Source organism: Crotalus tigris, unplaced genomic scaffold (genome assembly GCF_016545835.1).
Source record: "Crotalus tigris isolate CLP2741 ecotype Arizona unplaced genomic scaffold, ASM1654583v1 scf7180000020968.1038771, whole genome shotgun sequence".
Taxonomy (NCBI): domain Eukaryota; kingdom Metazoa; phylum Chordata; class Lepidosauria; order Squamata; family Viperidae; genus Crotalus; species Crotalus tigris.
The window spans coordinates 761,173-780,879 of NW_024098284.1; the positions used below are offsets into that span (position 1 = coordinate 761,173).

General features: G+C 47.2%; 1 protein-coding gene across 1 annotated transcript in view; it reads left to right on the forward strand.

Annotated features, from left to right (window-relative positions):
• The window catches only part of OSTN (osteocrin), a 45,545-nt gene that overhangs the window by 17,339 nt on the left and 8,499 nt on the right, over nucleotides 1-19,707 (forward strand). The gene's annotated exons all lie outside the window — the stretch shown is intronic.

Genomic DNA, 19,707 nt, shown 5'->3' on the forward strand with positions numbered 1-19,707 from the left:
CTATCATTCTCCCCACCCCACCCCAGAGCCTTTTTTTCTCTAGATTGGCCCTACCCAAGTCCTGCAACGGGTCTTCATATGTTTAATCCTCTGTAACAAGAGAGGGCTTAGCAATCATTTAAATGTGAGATGGCAACTTGGCTCCAAGCATGGTGGGTATCCGCAATGGAGGGAAGATGGGGGCTGGTTCCACCAGGATCTCCTTCCAAGTGTGGCTCGGGAGATACCTTCAGCTTTTGTGGGCCTCTGTGGCTGAGTCTCCAGCAGGGAGGGATCCAAAACGTTGCGGTTTGGAGTCAGCCTGGAAAAGACCGATAAAAAAGCTGTGATGAGGTCATCCCGCTGGGAGTCAATTGCCTTCCAAAAATAGGAGCTTAAAAACAATGTGAGATCCCTCTTCTTCTCTGTCTGTCTGTCTGTCTGTCTGTCGCTCACTCTGTCTTTCGTTCTCACGCACACACACACAAAGGATCCTGTTTGCATTTAGGTGATGGGGAAAGAAGGAGGTTTTGTGCTTTGTGTGTCCGTGTGTATGTGCATGTAAAGGGACAGTGAGGGGACAGATGATAGATAGATAGATAGATAGATAGATAGATAGATAGATAGATAGATAGATAGATAGATAGATAGATAGAAAAATAGAAAGAAAGAGAGAGAGAGAGAGAGAAAGAAAGAAAGAAAGAAAGAAAGAAAGAAAGAAAGAAAGAAAGAAAGAAAGAAAGAAAGAAAGGAAAATAGATGAGAGATGAAAGAGAGATTCCCAGTAGGATCCAAGCTATTCCTTTGCTCCTTAGTAACAGAATAACATAGTTGGAAGGGACCTTGGAGGTCTTCTAGACCTGTTCTAGACCAACCTCTTGCTCAAGTAGAAGATCCTACACCATTTCAGACAAATGTTTCTCCAGTCTCTTCTTAAAAACTTCCAGTGTTGGAGCATTCACTGCTTCTGGAGGCAGGTTGTTCCACTGGTTAATTGTTCTCACTGTCCAGAAGTTTCTCCTTAGTTCCAGGTTGCTTCTCTCCTTCCTTGATGAGTTTCCATCCGTGGCTTCTTCTCCTGCCTTCAGGCGCTTTGGAGAACAGGTTGATCCCCACTCTTCTTTCTGCTATCATGTCCCCCCCCCCATGTCCTTCTTTTCTCTAGACTGGCCGTTCCCAGTTCCTGCAACCGTTCTTCATATGTTTTAGTCTCCAGGCCTTTGATCCTCTCAGCTGCTCTTCTCTGCATTTTTTTACAGGATCTCAGCATCTGTTTTGTAATGTGTGGTGACCAAAACTGGGTGCAATATTCCAAGTGGGGTCTTGCTAAGAGTTTGTATAGTGCAGTGTTTCTCAACCTTGACCATTTTAAGGCATGTGGACTTCAACTCCCAGAATTCCACAGCCAGCATTGCTGGCTGTGGAATTCTGGGAGTTGAAGTCCACATGCCTTAAAATGGTCAAGGTTGAGAAACACTGGTATAGTGGTACTAATGCTTCACAGGATAGTAGCTGAGATAAACCCCGATCCTTCCAGCCAAACCTTCTTAAGAACTCCTAAATGCTACCCTCATTTACTCCTAATTGCCTGCATGGACCTTGTGAAAAGCTGTGGTGCCCAGCTGCCAGATCGGAAGCTACCGAGAGACCCCTCTCTCCCGCTCCTGGAGGTTGACCTTGGTACTAGGGTTGACTCAAGTTGGGCCATTGGGGATGGTTGCCTTTGATGGTTCCTCCTCCTCCTCCTCCTCCTCCTCTGACTGGAGTGGGGTTTAAAATGGACCCTGTAAGGACCAGTTCCCGTTCTTCTGCTCTCCAGTATTTGAAGAGATGGGGGGGGAGACCCTGATCAAGTGCAATGCAATACACAGCAAACCACAGGTATCTAAAGTGAGAGCAAAACCTCCTCCCTTCTAGAACTGATGATGTTCTCCAGTTGGGTCATGAAATGTCTGCAGGTTCAAAGAGCACCAAGGACCCCACAGTCTCCTCCTCCTCTCTGCAAATCCCCCTCCCTTCTAGCAGTGGTGATGTTCCCTAATCGCATCAAGAACCGTCTGCAAGAAAACCACCCAGCTCAGAGACCAACGAGGACCCCACAGTTCTTTTCCTCCCCCTCCACCTCCTCCTTCTCCTCCTCCTCCTCCTCCTTCCTCCTCCTCCTCCTCCTTCTTCTTCTCCTCCTTTCTTCTCCTTCTCCTTTTTCTCCTTCCCCTCCTCTCCACAATCCCCCCTCCCTTCTAGCACTGATGATGTTCCCTAGTTGCATCAAGAACCGTCTGCAAAAAACCCACCCAGCTCAGAGAGCCCCAAGGACCCCACAGTTCTCTCCTCCCCCTCCCCCTCCCCCTCCCCCTCCTCCTCCTCCTCCTCCTCCCTCCTCCTCCTCTTCCTCTCTTCTTCTTGCTCCCTCCTCCCTCCTCTTCCCTTCTTCTTCTTCTTCTTCTTCTTCTTCTTCTTCTTCTTCTTCTTCTTCTTCTTCTTCTTCTTCTTCTTCTTCTTCTTCTTCTTCTTCTTCTCCTTCTCCTTCTCCTTCTCCTTCTCCTTTTTCTCCTTCCCCTCCTCTCCACAATCCCCCCTCCCTTCTAGCACTGATGATGTTCCCTAGTTGGGTCAAGAAGCATCTGCAAGAAAACCACCCAGCTCAGAGACCACCAAGGACCTCACAGTCCTCCTCCTCCTCCTCCTCCTCCTCTCCACAAATCTAGCACAAATCTGATGAGTAGACTACTCATCAGCCAAGCTCAGAGAGCACCAAGGACCCCAGAGTTCAACCCTGAGCTATACATATTCTCTTCTTCAGAGACGATACCGCTGGGGGCTCCGTGCTTGTGGCCCTCAAGAGCTGGAAGAACCACGAATGCAGCATCACAGAAGCCCCAACAGCTGCCTGCATGGACCTGCTCCTCTCCCAGGCACCCAGCCCTTCCTGGCTGATTCCTCCCAGGGCTCCGCCCGCCCTTGGCAACGTGTGGGAACACGCCGCAACTTTGCCAAGGAGTTTCTCCGATAACCCTGTATTTAGCTGGGTTCCATGAGGAGGCTGGGCCCGCTGCCTGCTCAAAAGACCTTGTCAGCACTGCTATCAAGAACGGCTCTGTCCGGCTTCCAAAGGCTCCCAGCTTTGATATGTGAGCCGTCCACCATCAGTGGTGAGGTTCTCCAAGAGGATGGCCCCGGGGGAGTGGACCAAGGGCCAAGGAAGCGCAGAAGGATGCTGACCGCATCGGAAAGGGCTTGGAAAGGCCGGGGGCCCCATCGCCAATCAGGCTGCGCTGGAGTGATTTAATGCCAGGCAAGGAAGGTCCGTTCGGATCCTCTGGCTGCCAGATGGGAGAAAGGATCCAGAACAGGCCAAGCCAGGAGAAGGAGACTGGAGGCTGGTGACTCAGCACCATCCTTCCAGCCTCCCAGAGACTTCAGGCTGAGCCCTCGCCCTGGGAAAAGAGCAAGGCCCAAGCAGGAGACCCTACACCAGGGGTAGGCAAACTTGGCTCTTTTTATGACTTGCGGACTTCAACTCCCAGCATTCCTGAGCCAGCCACGTTGAGGGGAAAAGGAGAGGTTTCCAAGCTGAACCAGGCTGGCTGAGGAATTCTGGGAGTTGAAGTCCACGAGTCATGAAGAGGCCATAGGTCCCCCATGCTGGCTGAGGAATTCTGGGAGTTGAAGTCCACGAGTCATGAAGAGGCCAGTTCCCCCATGCTGGCTGAGGAATTCTGGGAGTTGAAGTCCACGAGTCATGAAGAGGCCATAGGTCCCCCATGCTGGCTGAGGAATTCTGGGAGTTGAAGTCCGCGAGTCATGAAGGGGCCATAGTTCCCCCATGCTGGCTGAGGAATTCTGGGAGTTGAAGTCCACCAGTCATGAAGGGGCCATAGTTCCCCCATGCTGGCTGAGGAATTCTGGGAGTTGAAGTCCACAAGTCATGAAGGGGCCATAGTTCCCCCTTGCTGGCTGAGGAATTCTGGGAGTTGATGTCCACCAGTCATGAAGGGGCCATAGTTCCCCCATGCTGGCTGAGGAATTCTGGGAATTGAAGTCCAGAAGTCATAAAAGGGCCACACCTGCACTAAATGAATGGCTGTAACTTGAGGACTAGCAGTGAATCCAAATTCACTTCTATCCAGCCCCGTATCGTCATCTCTTCTGATATTTTATAAATGCCTTAAAAAGGAAAGAAATCAAAGAAGGGAAGAAACAGGGCTAGGCAACCTTGGCCCCCTCATGACTGGTGGACTTCAACTCCCAGAATTCCTCAGCCAGCATGGGGGAATTATGGCCCCCTCATGACTCGTGGACTTCAACTCCCAGAATTCCTCAGCCAGCCTGGTTCAGCTTGGAAACCTCTCCCTTCCCCTCAGCACGGCTGGCTCAGGAATTCTGGGAGTTGCACGAATCATAAAAGAGCCAAGGTTGTCTACCTCTGGCCTAGGCCTAGGCTGCTTTATGACTTGTGGACTTCAATTCCCAGAATTCCTGAGCCAGCCTGGCTCAGCTTGGAAACCTCTCCCTTTCCCCTCAGCATGGCTGGCTGAGGAATTCTGGGAGTTGAAGTCCACCAGTCATGAAGGGGCCATAGTTCCCCCATGCAGGCTCAGGAATGCTGGGAGTTGTAGTCCACGAGTCCTAAAAGAGCCAAGGTTGCCTAGCCCTGAGCTAGACTATTTCTGACAGATGGCAATCCAGTCTCTTCTTGAAAGCTTCCAGTTATGAAGCTCCCACAACTTCTGAAGGCAACTTCTGTTCCATCGGTGAATTGTGTGCGAAGTATTGTGTGAAGCGGAAGGCATGTCCCAAAGGGGCTTTTTCAAGAAACAACTGGACTCCCTTTGTTTTTCTTCTTCAGCTCTGACTGGATGGTGGGGAACGGAAGCAGTATCCATCCTTCCCTTCCCCACCCTCCAGTCTAGAACTGAGGAAGCTTCTGGGATGAGAAGAGAAACATCTTCAAAGAAAAAACAAGAAAGTCCAGTTGCCTTGTTTAAAAAAAAGCACCTTTGGGACAACCAGGACCCGGATGGCTGAGGATCTCCAAGGACAAGTGGAAGGCAAGGTTACTTCAGAGTGTGTGTGTGTGTGTGTGTGTGTGTATGTGTGTAACTTCTCATACATTAGGAGTTACCTTTTGAAAACAAACAGCTCTGCTTGCATGAGTTAGGCTTCAGGGAGTTGGAACACAGAATTTCATTGGGACGACGTGAAATATGCATTTCAAATACACAATTCCTCTTTATCAACACTCGGCAAATTTGTGATCAAGGCAAGACCTGCAGATGGAACAGTTCAACCCAGACATCCCATAGGATCCCTGGCCTTTACTCAAATGTAAATCCTATTGAGTTCAGTGGGACTCCACGAACAGAACGGTGGACTTCTCTGTGTAATAATAATAATAATAATAACAACAACAACAACAACCATCAAACATCCACATCTGCCTATCCCAGGTCCTGGGTAAGGACTCGATAGGTAGACAAAATGCCAAATCCAGTCTGAACATCTGGCTGACTGTGCGATGATCCATAATAATAATAATAATAATAATAATAATAATAATAATAATAATAATAATAATAATAATAGTAATAATAGTAATAATAATAATAATTAGAATAGAATAGAATAGAATAGAATAGAATAATGGAGTTGGGACCTTGGAGGTCATCTAGTCCAACCCCCTGCGCAGGCAGGAAACCCTATATCATTTCAGACAAATGGCTGTCCAATCTCTTCTTAAAAACTTCCAGCGTTGGAGCCTTCACCACTTCTGGAGGCAGGTTGTTCCACTGGTTAATTGTTCTAATTGTCAGGAAGTTTCTCCTTAATCCCAGGTTGCTTCTCTCCTTGATTAACAGAATAACATAGTTGGAAGGGGCCTTGGAGGTCTTCTAGTCAAACCCCTAGCCCAAGGCAGGAGACCCTATATACCATTTCAGGCAAATGGCTGTCCAGTCTCTTCTTAAAAACTTCCAGTGTTGGAGCATTCACCACTTCTGGAGGCAGGTAGTTCCGCTGGTTAATTGTCCTCACTGTTAGGAAATTTCTCCTTGGTTCTCTTCGCCTTATAAGCACAACCTTATACATCCTGGACTACAACACCCAGCATTCGGACCAAACTAGGTGGGGATCTGAGACTTATACAGGTAGATCCCCGACTTACAACGGTTCATTTAGTGATCGCCCAAAGTCGGAACGGCATGGAAAACAGTGAGCATCACATAAGTGAACTCATGACCATTTTTCATACTTATGACCGTTGCAGCCTCCTCCACGGTCACGTGATCAAAATTCAGACGCTTGGCAACCGACTCGTATTTATGACAGTCACAGCATCCCCGGATCACGGGATCTCCTTTTGCAAACCTCCTGATGATCAAAGTCAAGGGGGGGGGAAAGCACGATCCGCTTAACGTCTGTGTTCCTAACTTGATAACTGCACTGGTTCACTTTGCAATTATGGCGAGCGAGGACGTAAAATGGAGCACAGCTCCCTCAACAAAGGTCTCGCTTAGCGATGGAAGTTTTGGTTGTAATTCAAGGACTGGGTGTAGTCAACCGTTCCAGGGGCCGACAGGCGCCCTTCCACCTAAATTGGGGCCGCTTTGCAACCCAGGAAGCAGCAAAATAATTTAGCCTTCGCCCCCTCGGCTGTCTCCCGCTCGGCCACAACTCTGCCTTTTGTGGAGTCTTTCCCGTCTCCGGCCTCCGAGATGCTGCCATTCACATATTTTAAAATATAACTTATATTAAAAGCTGGGGAGGGCTTGGACTTTGAGAGATACAATTTTCTCCCCGTTCTGGGGTCTAAAAATGGATCCACCGACTCCTACATTGGAAGTTACCTTTTTAAAAAAACAAAAACCGCTGCCTGGACATGAGTCAGGCCCAGGGAAGCGGCCCCAGGGAGCTGCAAAACCCACACTTTTATTCTTCTTTTGGGGCATTGTCTCTGAGATCTTTGGCCCAGCTGCTGGAAGGGGAGACAAGCAAAAGCCCCTGTTTAACCAGGAGAGAGAGAGAGAGAGCAATTTGTGAGCGAGAGAACTAACAAAACTTGCAATGAAGAGAAAATGGACATGATGAGGATTGTGGGGTCCATGGTGCTCTCTGAGCTGAGTGGTTTTCTTGCGGACGTTTCATGACCCAACTAGGAAAAGTCATCAGGGCTAAAAGAGAAAGGGGCTTGCAGAAAGGAAGAGGAGGAGGAGGAGGAGGGGGGGGGGGAGGAAAAGAAAGAAAAAACAGAGAAAGGAAGGAAGGAAGGAAGGAAGGAAGGAAGGAAGGAAGGAAGAAAGAAAGAAAGAAAGAAAGAAAGAAAGAAAGAAAGAAAGAAAGAAAGAAAGAAAGAAAGAAAGAAAGAAAGAAAGAAAGAAAGGATTGTGGGGTCCTTGGGGCTCTCTGAGCTGAGTGGTTTCCTTGCAGACGTTTCATGACCCAACTAGGGAACATCATCAGTGCTAGAAGGGAGAGGAGGAGGAGGGGGGGAGGACTGGTCCCTCTGAGTTGGGTGCTTTCCTTGCGGTGAATTGATCATGTTATCTAGTCTGGTCATGAAGCGTTTGCAAGGAACCCTAACCCTAACCCTTGCAGCATCCCCATGCATCACGTGATCAACATCTGGCCGCTTGGCCGCTGACATGTACTTATGACTGTTGCTGTGTGCCAGGGGTGGTGTGTGTGTGTGTGTGTGTGTGTGTGTGTGTGTGTGTGTTTGTGTGTCTCTGTGTGAGATGCGATCCCCTTTTCTGACTTTCCGACAAGCAGACTCCACAGGGGACCCAGGTCCGCTTAACCGGGTTAGTAACTTCACAGCTGCAGTGATTCACTTAAAACAACTGTGGCGAGGAAGGTCACAAATTGAGGAAAACTCACTTAGCAACGGTCTCACTAAGCAACAGGGATTTGGGGCTGCCTTGTGGTTTTGTGCCTCGGAAGGGAATGAGCAACACCTTGACCTGGGCCCAGAAGCCACTGGGCATCCAACGGCGCTCCTGTAGCAATGGTGTCACACGGGTGACCCTCCGCCTGATCAGAAGCGCTCATGCAAGCACTTCCTGCAGTCCCTCAATACTCTTCAAGCTTGGAAGATGGAGGCTAAGAGCATAACAGAGTTGGAAGGGATCTTGGAGGTCTTCTACTCCAACCCCCCACCAGGCAGGAGTTCCTAGAGCAGGGGTCTGCAACCTTGCCAACTTTAAGACTCGTGGACTTCAACTCCCAGAATTCCTGAGCTAGCTTGGCTCAGCTTGGAAACCTCTCCCTTTCTCCTCAGCAGGGCTGGCTCAGGAATTCTGGGAGTTGAAGTCCACAAGTCTTAAAGTTGGCAAGGTTGCAGACCCCTGTCCTAGACCAGGGATAAGCAACCTTGGCTCTTTTATGACTAGTGGACTTCAACTCCCAGAATTCCTGAGCCAGCTGTGCTGAGGGGAAAGGGAGAGGTTTCCAAGCTGAGCCATGCTGGCTGAGGAATTCTGGGAGTTGAAGTCCACAAGTCATGAAGGGGCCATAGATTCCCCATGCTGGCTAAGGAATTCTGGGAGTTGAAGTCAACGAGTCATGAGGGGGCCATAGTTCCCCCATGCTGGCTCAGGAATTCTGGTAGTTGAAGTCCACGAGGCATGAAGGGGTCACAGTTCCCCCATGCTGGCTGAGGAATTCTGGTAGTTGAAGTCCACGAGGCATGAAGGGGTCACAGTTCCCCCATGCTGGCTGAGGAATTCTGGGAGTTGAAGTCCACCAGTCATGAAGGGGCCATAGTTCTCCCATGCTGGCTGAGGAATTCTGGGAGTTGAAGTCCACGAGTCATGAAGGGGCCATAGTTCCCCCATCCTGGCTGAGGAATTCTTGCAGTTGAAGTCCACAAGTCATGAAGGGGTCACAGTTCCCCCATGCTGGCTCAGGAATTCTGGGAGTTGAAGTCCACCAGTCATAAAAGGGCCAAGGTTGCCTACCCCTGCCCTAGACCATTTCGGATAGGTGGCTGTCTAATCTGAATGGAAGACACCTCACATCTCATAGCTGGCTGAGGAATTCTGGGAACTGAAGTTCACAAGTCTTAAAGTGGTCAAGGTTGCAGACCCCTGCCCTAGACTATGGCTGTCCAGTCTCTTCTTAAGAACGTCCAGTGATGGAGCACCCACAACCTCTGAAGGAAAGTCTTTCCACTGATTGTCCTCACTGTCAGGAGCTGGATCTATAGAGCAGAGTGGAAAGGAACGTGGAGGTCTTCTAGTCCAGCCCCCTGCTTCAGCAGGAGACCCTACACCATTTCAGACAAGTGGCTGTCCAGTCTCTTCTGAAGAACTTCCAGTGATGGAGCCCCCACAACTTCTGGAGGCAGGCTGTTCCACTGGTCAATTGTTCTATCAGTTAGGAAATTCCTCCTTAGTTCTAGGTTGCTTCTCTCCTTGATGAGTTTCCCTCCGTCGATGGATAGGTGGGTTGGCTGCTGTTGATCCTCTTTCACCATCATCAGATCGTGATTTCTCCACTGATCATGGTTAGAGCGAAAAGCAGCAGCAGCAGCAGCCGGCCTGTTGAGAGGGGAGGGAGAAAGCGAGGTGAGACCGGAGCAGTGGAAAAACTTCAGACATGATGTAAGAGGGGGGCAGAGGCAGCCTTTGAAGGCTCCATCCGAGACTATAAAAGACCAGAGAGAGAGAAAAGAGAAGCTGGAGGATCCATTTGGGGAGATCTACCCGGAAAACAAAGGCCACTTGGGGATTTCTTGAAAGGGATCTGTGAATCCTAGCAAGGTGAGTGGGCAATTTTTATTCATCTCTGGTTTTTCTCGCCTTGGGGAATCGGTTCGAGTTTCCTTGGGTTGCAAAGCCACGATCGCTTTGCAAAGGAGAGCAAGTTTTGAAAAATTTGCCGGATAAATATCTGGGCTCCCTCCTTCCATTCAGCCTGTGATTTGGGGGTTTCTTTTCCGCTCCCCAAGAGCGATGCAAATCCTCCCAAATGCATGAGAAGATCTCCATGGTCCCTCCCAACCTTAAATGTTGTATATTCTCCACACTTGGAATCCTGCATCCAGTTTTGGTCACCACGATGTAAAAAAGAAGTTGAGATTCTGGAAAGAGTCCAGAGAAGAGCAACAAAGAGGATCAGGGGACTGGAGGCTAAAACATATATAAGGAACGGTTGCTGGAATTGGATATGTCTAATTTAATGAAGAGAAGGACAAGGGGGGACATGATACCCGTATTCCAGTATCTCAGGGGCTGCCCCAAAGAAGAGGGAGTCAAGCTCTTCTCCAAAGCACCTGAGGGGAGGACAAGAAGCAATGAATAGAAACTAATCACGGAGAGAAGCAACCGAGAACTAAGGAGAAACTTCTGGACAGGGAGAACAATTAACCAGTGGAACAACCTGCCTCCATAAGCAGTGAATGCTCCAATACTGGAACTTTTTAAGAAGAGACTGGACAGCCATTTGTCTGAAGTGGTGTAGGGTTCCTGCCTGAGCAGGGGCTTGGACTAGATGACCTCCAAGGTCCCTTCCAACTTTATTATTATTATTATTATTATTAGGGGCGTAGGTGATTTTTCTCTTCATTATTTTGGGCTAAGTTGTGGTCGTAAGGCGAGGACTTCCCGTATTTATTTGCCTGTTTGCATCTGCCTTTGTCTGAAATGGTCTAGGATTTCCTGCTTGAGCAGGGGGCTGGACTAGAAGACCTCTTAGGTCCCTTCCAACTCCGTTATTCTATGTTCTCATTCTCCAAAATGTGGTGCGTGGGAGATTTTTCTCTTCTCTCGGCTCACCCTAAAGACTTAAAACTGAAATAAGAGCAGCATTTGAACTCTGCTCTTTCGGGGGCCAGTACCTCAAGAGGTTTGTGGCGGAAAGAAATGGAGGAGACTCTTCTGAAGGACATGGCAGGGGGAGCCTCGCACCAAAAGGGATTCAAGTTAGAATGAATGAGTTGGTGGGAACTTCAAGGGCCATCTAGTCCACCCCCTCATTCAGCACAGGAATTCTTCGCCACAGGTGGCCTTCCACCCCCCCCATCCCACCCACCCCCCTTTGAAAGCCAACGGTAAAGCTGACTCCATCCCATCTCTGTCCTGACCGACAGCCTCCTTGATTGGTGACTACATTCTTCTTCTTCCCATCCCATCTGAGTCCTTTCATTCCCACCTCTTGTGGACCTGCACCCAATTTTGGGAGGAGGATGGAGTATCAACAACTCCAAAAGGCAGGCTGTTCCGCTGATTAATTGTCCTCACTGTCAGGAAATTCCTCCTTACTTCCAGGTTGCTTCTCTCCTTGATGAGTCACCATCCGTTGCTTCTTGTCCTGCCTTCGGGCGCTTTGGAGAAGAGCTTGACTCCCTCTTCTTTGGGGCAGCCCCTGAGATACTGGAAGGCTGCTATCCTGTCTCCCCTCATCCTTCTCTTCATTAAACTAGACATCCCCAATTCCAGCAACCGTTCTAGTCTCCAGTCCTTTAATCATCTTAATATTTATTTGCTATGTATATGTAGGAGTGTGAGTCTATACATATGTTGTACATAGTATGTTTAGGTGTGTGTCATGCATGTGTTTCACTTTGAGAGCGGGCAACTAAATTTCATTTTTGATGTGTGCTGTTGGGCCCACAGTAAAAAAATGACAATAAAGGGGTATCTTATCTTATCTTATCTTATCTTATATCTTATCTTATCTTATCTTATCTTATCTCATCTTGCTTTTCTCTGCACTTTTTCCAAAGTCTCAACACCTTTCTTGTATTGTGGTGACCAAAACTGGATACAGGATTCCATGTGTGGCCTTATTAAGGCTTTGTAAAATGATACTAATACTTTGTGTGATTTTGATTCTATGCCTCTGTCTATGCAACCCAGGATTGTATTAGACTAGACTGTACTACTAGACTAGATGGCATTAGACTAGACATACACGGTTCCTGCACATCTCACATCTGGAAGGTGATGAACGGTTCCTGCAACCGTTCATCAACCATTCATCACCTTCCAGATGTGAGATGTGCCCCCCCACTGATCTTGACCTCCAGGGGACGCAGCCCCTCTCCCCTGGCCTCCGCTTCCAGCATTGCTTCAGCTGTGGTCTAAGTCACATTGTCTTTTATAGCACAGCTCCCATTGTGTTTATTTGGATTAGCCTTGGGGGCTTAAATTTAGCTCCAGAGAACAGCAGGGCAAACATTTAAGCCATTTATTTTTCCATCTCCCATTTCTGTATTTTGATAATAAGGATGTGGCTCCTTCTTGACCTGTCAACTGAGGTCAGATATGATATTGTTGTTGTCATTACCAAAACTTGGTAATGATGAAACCCACAAATGGAACACACAGCTAGAGGGATTTAAATTGTTTAAAAGAAACAAATAAAAGAGGAGGTGGAGAAATATAAGAAATATATATAAGAATATTATATACATAAGAATATTATATACATAAGAATATTATATATATATATATATATATATATATATATATATATATATATATATATATATATATATATATATGTCTTTGGTTGTTCGGGTTTTCTCCCACGTAAAATTGGAAGTGTCTTGGCGACGTTTCGACGAAGTCCCATTCGTCATCTTCAGGCTGGTGCTTTCAGCTTCGTGCCTCGAGCAGCAGTGGAAGTGTCTTGGCGTTTTAACGTGGGAGAAACCCGAACAACCAAACCTACATACAATACCCGCGAAAACCTCAGAAAACACACACATATATATATATATATATATATATATATATATATATTATATATATATATATGTAGGTCTTTGGTTGTTCGGGTTTTCTCCCACGTAAAATTGGAAGTGTCTTGGCAACGTTTCGACGAAGTCCCATTCGTCATCTTCAGGCTGGTGTTTTCAGCTTCGTGCTTTGAGCAGCAATGTGTGGTCTTAGCTGTTTCTTCCTTTCTGTTTCTTCCTATATATATAGCATGTGCATTGAATATTGATTTGAAAAAGGTTCTGCTAATCAACTCCAAAAAACTGAACACTTTTCTCCTTGTCTGGATCAGATCTAGTTAATAATTGGATGGCCCACTACCTGGAAATATAGGGCTGTAGGTTGAACAAATATCTCAGAAAGAGGCAGTGACTCTCATAAATTCATCATGAAAACTAGGATGACAGGTTCAGGAATAGAATTCACCTCTTTTTTATATTGTACCAGCTGAGAAGAATATATAAAGTTGGTTATATCCTGGAATGTCAAGGAGCTTATCTCTGTAGATTAGGGGTGCTGAGCTTGTCAGCTGGAAAGCTTACAGCCTGGGTTTGAGACCCAAGAACTGCACGACAGGGTGAGCTCCCATTACTTGCCCCAGTTCCCTTTGAACCAAGCAATTCAAAAGCATGCAAATACAAGTACATTAATAGGTACCATTATATTTCTCCACTTCCTCTTCTATTTGTTTCTTTTAAACAATTTAAATATAATTTGAATATAAAAATATATAAGAAATAACTACATCTCTACAGAATTAGAGCGCAACAACAATGAAAACTGTCTTGAATACATTTGGGTGGGTCGGTATAAAAGGGGGGGAAATGACATTGCCATAGGTGTGTACTATAGTCCAGGGCTTTTCAACCTTTTCACCCATTGTACCACTTTTAGGATATGGCAACATCCGAGGACCACCTGTCGCCTAACAGGGTGTCAAAAACTTGATGACAAAAAAAAAGGAAAAAAGTGATGAAGTACAGATAATTCTCAATTTACAACAGTTCGCTTAGTGACTGTTCAAAGTTACAATGGCACTGAAAAAGGTGCCCCCCAAGCCACAGCCGAGCAAGACACCTGCTTGCCCGCCCGGCGGTGCTCTTCCTCCTGTCTGAGGTGTTCATTGTTGTGAGCATTTCTGTTGGGGATTGGCAACTGGGGTGGGGGTGGGGTGTTTGGTTTTTATTCCCCCCGTCTGCTGGGTGGTTGCAGCAGGTTTTGGTCACTTCCCATGACCCTGGGACACTGTGACCGTCATAAATATGAATCAGTTGCCGAGCATCTGAATGTAAATCACAAGACCCTGGAGAGGCTGCAACATTCCAGCTGATTGGCGCTTCTTCTGGGCTCAGCAGAAGCACCAGGATCAGTGCTGAGCTCCAGCTGGAGCCTGGTGCTGATCCTGGTGCTTCCGTTGAGCCCTGACAGCCCTGCAGCTCCAGCCATCTCTCGCTCTTGTGCGGTGCTGTCACCGGTTCAGCTCATTCCCCTCCCCCGCTACCGCTTTTCTAGGATGGTCGCATACCACCTGCCAGGTGCCAATGGACCACAGGTGGTACCCGTACCACTGGTTGAAAAGCCTTGCTATAGGTCACCCAACCAAACAGAGGAAATAGATGAACTTTTTGCTAGTCAGCTAACTAAGGTATGTAGGAAGCACATCACAATAGTAATGGGGGACTTTAATTACCCTGACATCAACTGGGAGACAAACTCTGCACCAAGTGGAAGATCAAACAGATTCCTGACAAACCTAGCAGACAACTCTGTCTCCCAAAAATTAGAGAAGGGAACTAGGGGATTAGCCATATTGGATCTAATTGTCACTAACAGAGACAAAATGATAGAAGATGTTGAAGCCACAGGAACCTTGGGGGGGGGGGAGTGATCATGCAATATTGGAATTCAACATTATGGAAGCACAAGCAATAGAACACAGTCAAACTAGAGTCTTGGGCTTCAAGAGAGCTAATTTCAATAAACTTAGAGAGGGCTTGGGAAGGATTCCATGGATGAGAATCCTCAAGGGGAAAACAACTCAAGAAGCTTGGGAAACTTTGAAAAGTGAGATAATAAAAGCCCAGTCTAGTACAATACCAACAAAGAGGAAAAATAACAGCTCTCAAAAGAAACCAGCATGGCTGCATAAAGAACTCTCTGATAAATTGAAAGATAAAAAGGACAAGTATAAAAAGTGGAAAGAGGGGCAGATAGCTAAGGCAGAATATCAGCAAATAGCCCGAGCCTGAAAAGATGAAGTGAGGACAGCTGAGGCTCAAAATGAACTAAGGCTCGCGACCAAAGTCAAAAATAACAACAACAAAAAAGTGTCTTTTAACACGTCAAAAACAAGAAAAAAAGTCAAGGAAACGATTAGTCCATTAGTGGGAGAAACTGGCAAGCAACAGGGAGAAAGCAGAACTACTCAACTCATTTTTTGCATCCATCTTTACACAAAGGGAAAAAACAGTCCAACCTAACAAACCTCTTCTTTGGGGCAGCCCCTCAAATATTGGAAGACTGCTATCATATCCCCCTCATCCTTCTCTTCATTAAACTAAACCAGTGGTTCTCAACCTGTGGGTCGGGACCCCATTTGGGGTCGAACGACCATTTCACGGGGGTTGCCAAACAACGCAGTCCACCATTTTTTCCCCCCTTTTCCTTAGCTGTGCTACTCCCTTTTATTCTATTGGCTTTTGAAAGCCAATAGACGAGACTCTCTTGAATAGAGTCTAATTCTATTGGCTTTCAAAAGTCAATAGGAATTGTCCAGGCTGTCTCTGCCCTGCTGAACCCGCCAAAAGTCCCATTCTGCAAACGGTGCTGCACCAGTTGAGTAGTCCTCGACTTATGACCGGTTGAGTAGTCCTCGACTTACGACCGGTTGGGGGGGGTTGCGGCATTAAAAAGGTTGAGAACCACTGAACTAGACATACCCAATTTCAGCAACCGTTCCTCGTATGCTTTAGCCTCCAGTCCCCTGATCCTCTTTGTTGCTCTTCTCTGCATCCTTTCTGATCTAAGCTGATCTAAATTGCCTTCGGTTCCAAAGCCGTGGTGAAAACACACTCTCCTGATCTTGTGGCATCCTTGGGCGCTTTCTGAGAAAATTAAAAAAAGAGTTATTAATTTTAAAAAGGATCCAGAAGTAAAACCCCGAGCAAACTTGTAGTCTGGCAGCATTTGCGTTGTCAATGGATTTGTGAAGCTTGTGTTTGTACTGTAAAAGCTTTTCCGGAATTTTTGGGCACGAAGCATGTCCTCCCTAATCTTTTCTGCGCACTGCAGACTCAAATCAGGATTTTAAAAAATAACACACACACAAACACACACACACACACACAACCTGCTTTTTTTCCCTGCTAAAAAAAGAATTTGTTCCTACTCAACCTCGCTTGTTTGCCCAGCTTATCATGCATGTGGGAATAAGGTCCAGAATCTGCAAAGAGTGGAACAGCCCCACTCAGCTCAGACTGTGCTTTAAAACCGCATCAGATGGGGAGATGAATTTGGTCTCCCCTTAGGCAAAAACATTTGTGCAGTTGATCTAGAGAGGGGGGCACAAAGCTGTCAATCTGTCTTTCTCCTTAAAAGGCCTAAGAGGAGAAAAAGACTTCAGCAAAAGCCCAAGACACGGGAGAACCAAAGTCCTAAAAAGGCATTTAAAAAGTTCTCCAAATGGTCAAGATTTATTGGGGAGAGAATCTTTGTTTGATATTGCTATTTTAAATATCCCCAGCTCAGGGGTCCTTGCTGCTCTCTGAGCTGAGTGGTTTTCTTGCGGACGTTTCATGACCCAACTAGGTAACATCATCAGTGCTAGATGGGAGGGGGGTTTGCAGAGTGGAGAAAGGAGAAAAAGAAAAGGAGGAGGAGGAGGCTGAGGAGGAGGAGGAGGAGGTCTCTGGGCTTGGTGGTTTTCTTGCAGACCTTTCATGACCCAACTAGGTAACATCATGAGTGCTAGAAGGGAGGAGGGTTTGCAGAGTAGAGGAAGGAGAAGGAGGAGGAGGAGGAGGAGGAGGAGGAGGAGGAGTTCTCTGAGCTTGGTGGTTTTCTTGCAGACCTTTCATGACCCAACTAGGTAACATCATCAGTGCTAGAAGGGAGGGAGGTTTGCAGAGTGGAGGAAGGAGAAGAAGAGGAGGAGGAGGGGGAGGAGGAGGAGGAGGAGGAGGAGGAGGAGGAAGAGGGGGGGGAGGATGTGCTCTCTGGACTTGGTGGTTTTCTTGCAGACATTCCAGCACCCAGCGAAGTAACTAAGGGCACATCCTGAGCTACAGAGATTCCCTTCTATTGAATCCCAGCTGACCCTGGGATAAATCCGCCCAGCTGCTGAACACAGGGATGGGCTCAGAGTCAGACACACAGTTGCAGAATCACAACAGGGGAGATCTGGTGATGGCCAGAAGGTTCCATAAAGGACCCCCAGCCGCACGTGAGGCAGGACTGTCAAACGGCAGCTTAAAAGGCCCATGGAGTCGAGAGCGGCCTTAACAGAAGCAGTTGCATCCAGGTCAGGAAAGATAATAAACACATGATGCTCTTTGCAGTCTGGCTTCCACCGGCAGCTAGTGGCTGGGGAATTCTGGGAGTTGAAGTCCATAAATCTTCCAAGCTGCTCCAGCTTGAGAGACGTTGCATTAAACCTTGAAACTGCAGCTGCCAAAGGACTGGGGAAAGTGGGCCATCTGGTGAAGGAGACTCGGAGGGTGGGAAACGCCCCCCCAAATTTTTTTTTTTTAAAAAATCAATCTCTTAATTAGGGGAACCGGGCAGGCTCACTTCCAGATGCAAGGATGCAATTTATGGAAGCAATAATTTACTCTGAGCTGTGACTGCATTTGACATTCGGGTGTCCTCCAGAACCGCCGACATCTATCACTCCAGCAGTAAACCAACCTAGCTTGGCCAAAGCTGGAAGTACGTCCAGGAAGTCCTCAGCTTACAACTATGAGCTTAGTCACCATTCAAAATTGCGATGATCCTGGGAAAGGGGACTTCGGACTGTTTTTCATGCTTAACGGCCATTGCATCATCCCCGGGGGTCACGTGATCAAAATTCAGGCACTTGTCGAGAGATTCATATTTATGACGGTCACAGTGCCCCAGGCTCACGCGATGATCCCGTTTTGAGACCTCTGATAAGGAAAATTAGTTGGGGAAGCCGGATTCCGTGGTAAGGAAGGTTGTAAAGTGGGTTTAACCTAACAAATGTAGAATGCACAACATAGAATAATAGAGCTGGAAGGGACTTTGGAGGTCCTCTAGACCATCCTCCTGCTTGAGCAGGAGACCCTACACCCTTTCAGACAAATGGCTGTCCAGTCTCTTCTTAAAAGCCTCCAGTGTTGGAGCATTCACCACTTCTGGAGGCAGGTTGTTCCACTGGTTAATTGTTCTCACTGTCAGGAAATTTCTCCTTAGTTCTAGGTTGCTTCTCTCCTTGATGAGTTTCCATCCGTTGCTTCTTGTCCTGCCTTCAGGCGCTTTGGAGAATAGCTTGACTCCCTCTTCTTTGGGGCAGCCCCTGAGATATTGGAATACTGCTATCATGTCCCCCCTCGTCCTTCTCTTCGTTAAACTAGACATACCCAATTCTAGCAACCGTTCCTTATATGTTTTAGCCTCCAGTCCCCTAATCATCTTTGTTGCTCTTCTCTGCACTCTTTCTAGAGTCTCCGCATCTTTTTTGTGTTGTGTCTCACTTAAATGTCTTGCTTAGCAACAGAAATTTTGGGCTCAGTGGTGGTTGTAAGTCGAGGACTCTCTGTAATTTACAGTTCCAAGCGCCCCCCCCCTCAAAAAAACACCATCATCTCCCAATCCTTTAGTTTAACACCTGAGCATTTTAATCAGGGAAAAGAGAAAGTGCAATCATGGAGGGATCCCCATTCCCAGTCACAATGGGGACCCCAAAACAGGTGGGCGGGGATGAGAAGAGGGGCTCTGGGGGGGCGGGGTGAGTGGGCGGAGGCAGCCCGCTAGGTTGAGGAGCAAAGTATGGCTCTGGCAGATGTTGGTCCCAGCCATTGTCCGATCCTGCCGAGATTGGAACCCAAGTCCTGCTCAGGGATTTGCTGCAGGAGGGTTTTAGCAATCAGACATATTCCAAGTTGCAGGAGCGTTTGGGATGTGCAAGTCGGATAAATGGATATAGAGCCAGTTTGCTGTAGTGGGGAAGGCACCAAGCTAGAAACCAGGAGATGGGGAGTTGTAGTCCCGCCTTAGGCATGAAAGCCAGCTGGGTGACTTTGGGCCAATCACCAGGAGACGGAGAGTTGTAGTCCCGCCTTAGGAGTGAAAGACGGCTGGGTGACTTTGGGCCAATCACCAGGAGACGGAGAGTTCTAGTCCCGCCTTAGGAGTGAAAGACGGCTGAATGACTTTGGACCAATCACCAGGAGATGGAGTTCTAGTCCCGCCTTAGGCATGAAAGCCAGATGGGTGACTTTGGGCCAGTCATTCTGTCGTAGCCCAACCCACCTCACAGGATTGTTGTGGGTAAATAGGAGAAGGAAGGAGTTATAAATGTTTGCCGCTTTGATTACTTATAAAGTAATAAAAGACAGATTAAATTTTAAAAAAACAACACCCTCCTGTCATCCTGATATCCCGTAGTTTAGTTGGTTATGAAAGTGTGAGCTTTGCATTTTGGCACTTTTGCAGTAACAAGGAAGTCGGAAGGTAGAACACAATGTTCCTTCTCTAACGTCGCAATGCTGTTATCCACATCTGAAAGAGAAAGACGAGTAAAATTGTGTATTTTCTGGAACAGGAAAATGCTTCATTTTGTGTTTGGTAGGAAAAATGGAACATTTTCCAATTCTGGCAGACAAAAATGTGTAAATTGGGCTTGTGCAGCAAGGTTTTGAAATCGACGTCTTCTTTCCTGTTATTTTGTGGGGTTTTGTGTGAATTTTCACACCGTTTTTTGGACATTTAACCAGGGAGAATCAAAGCCAATGAAATGGCCTTACTGGGGCTTCAATGCAAGCAGTCAGAG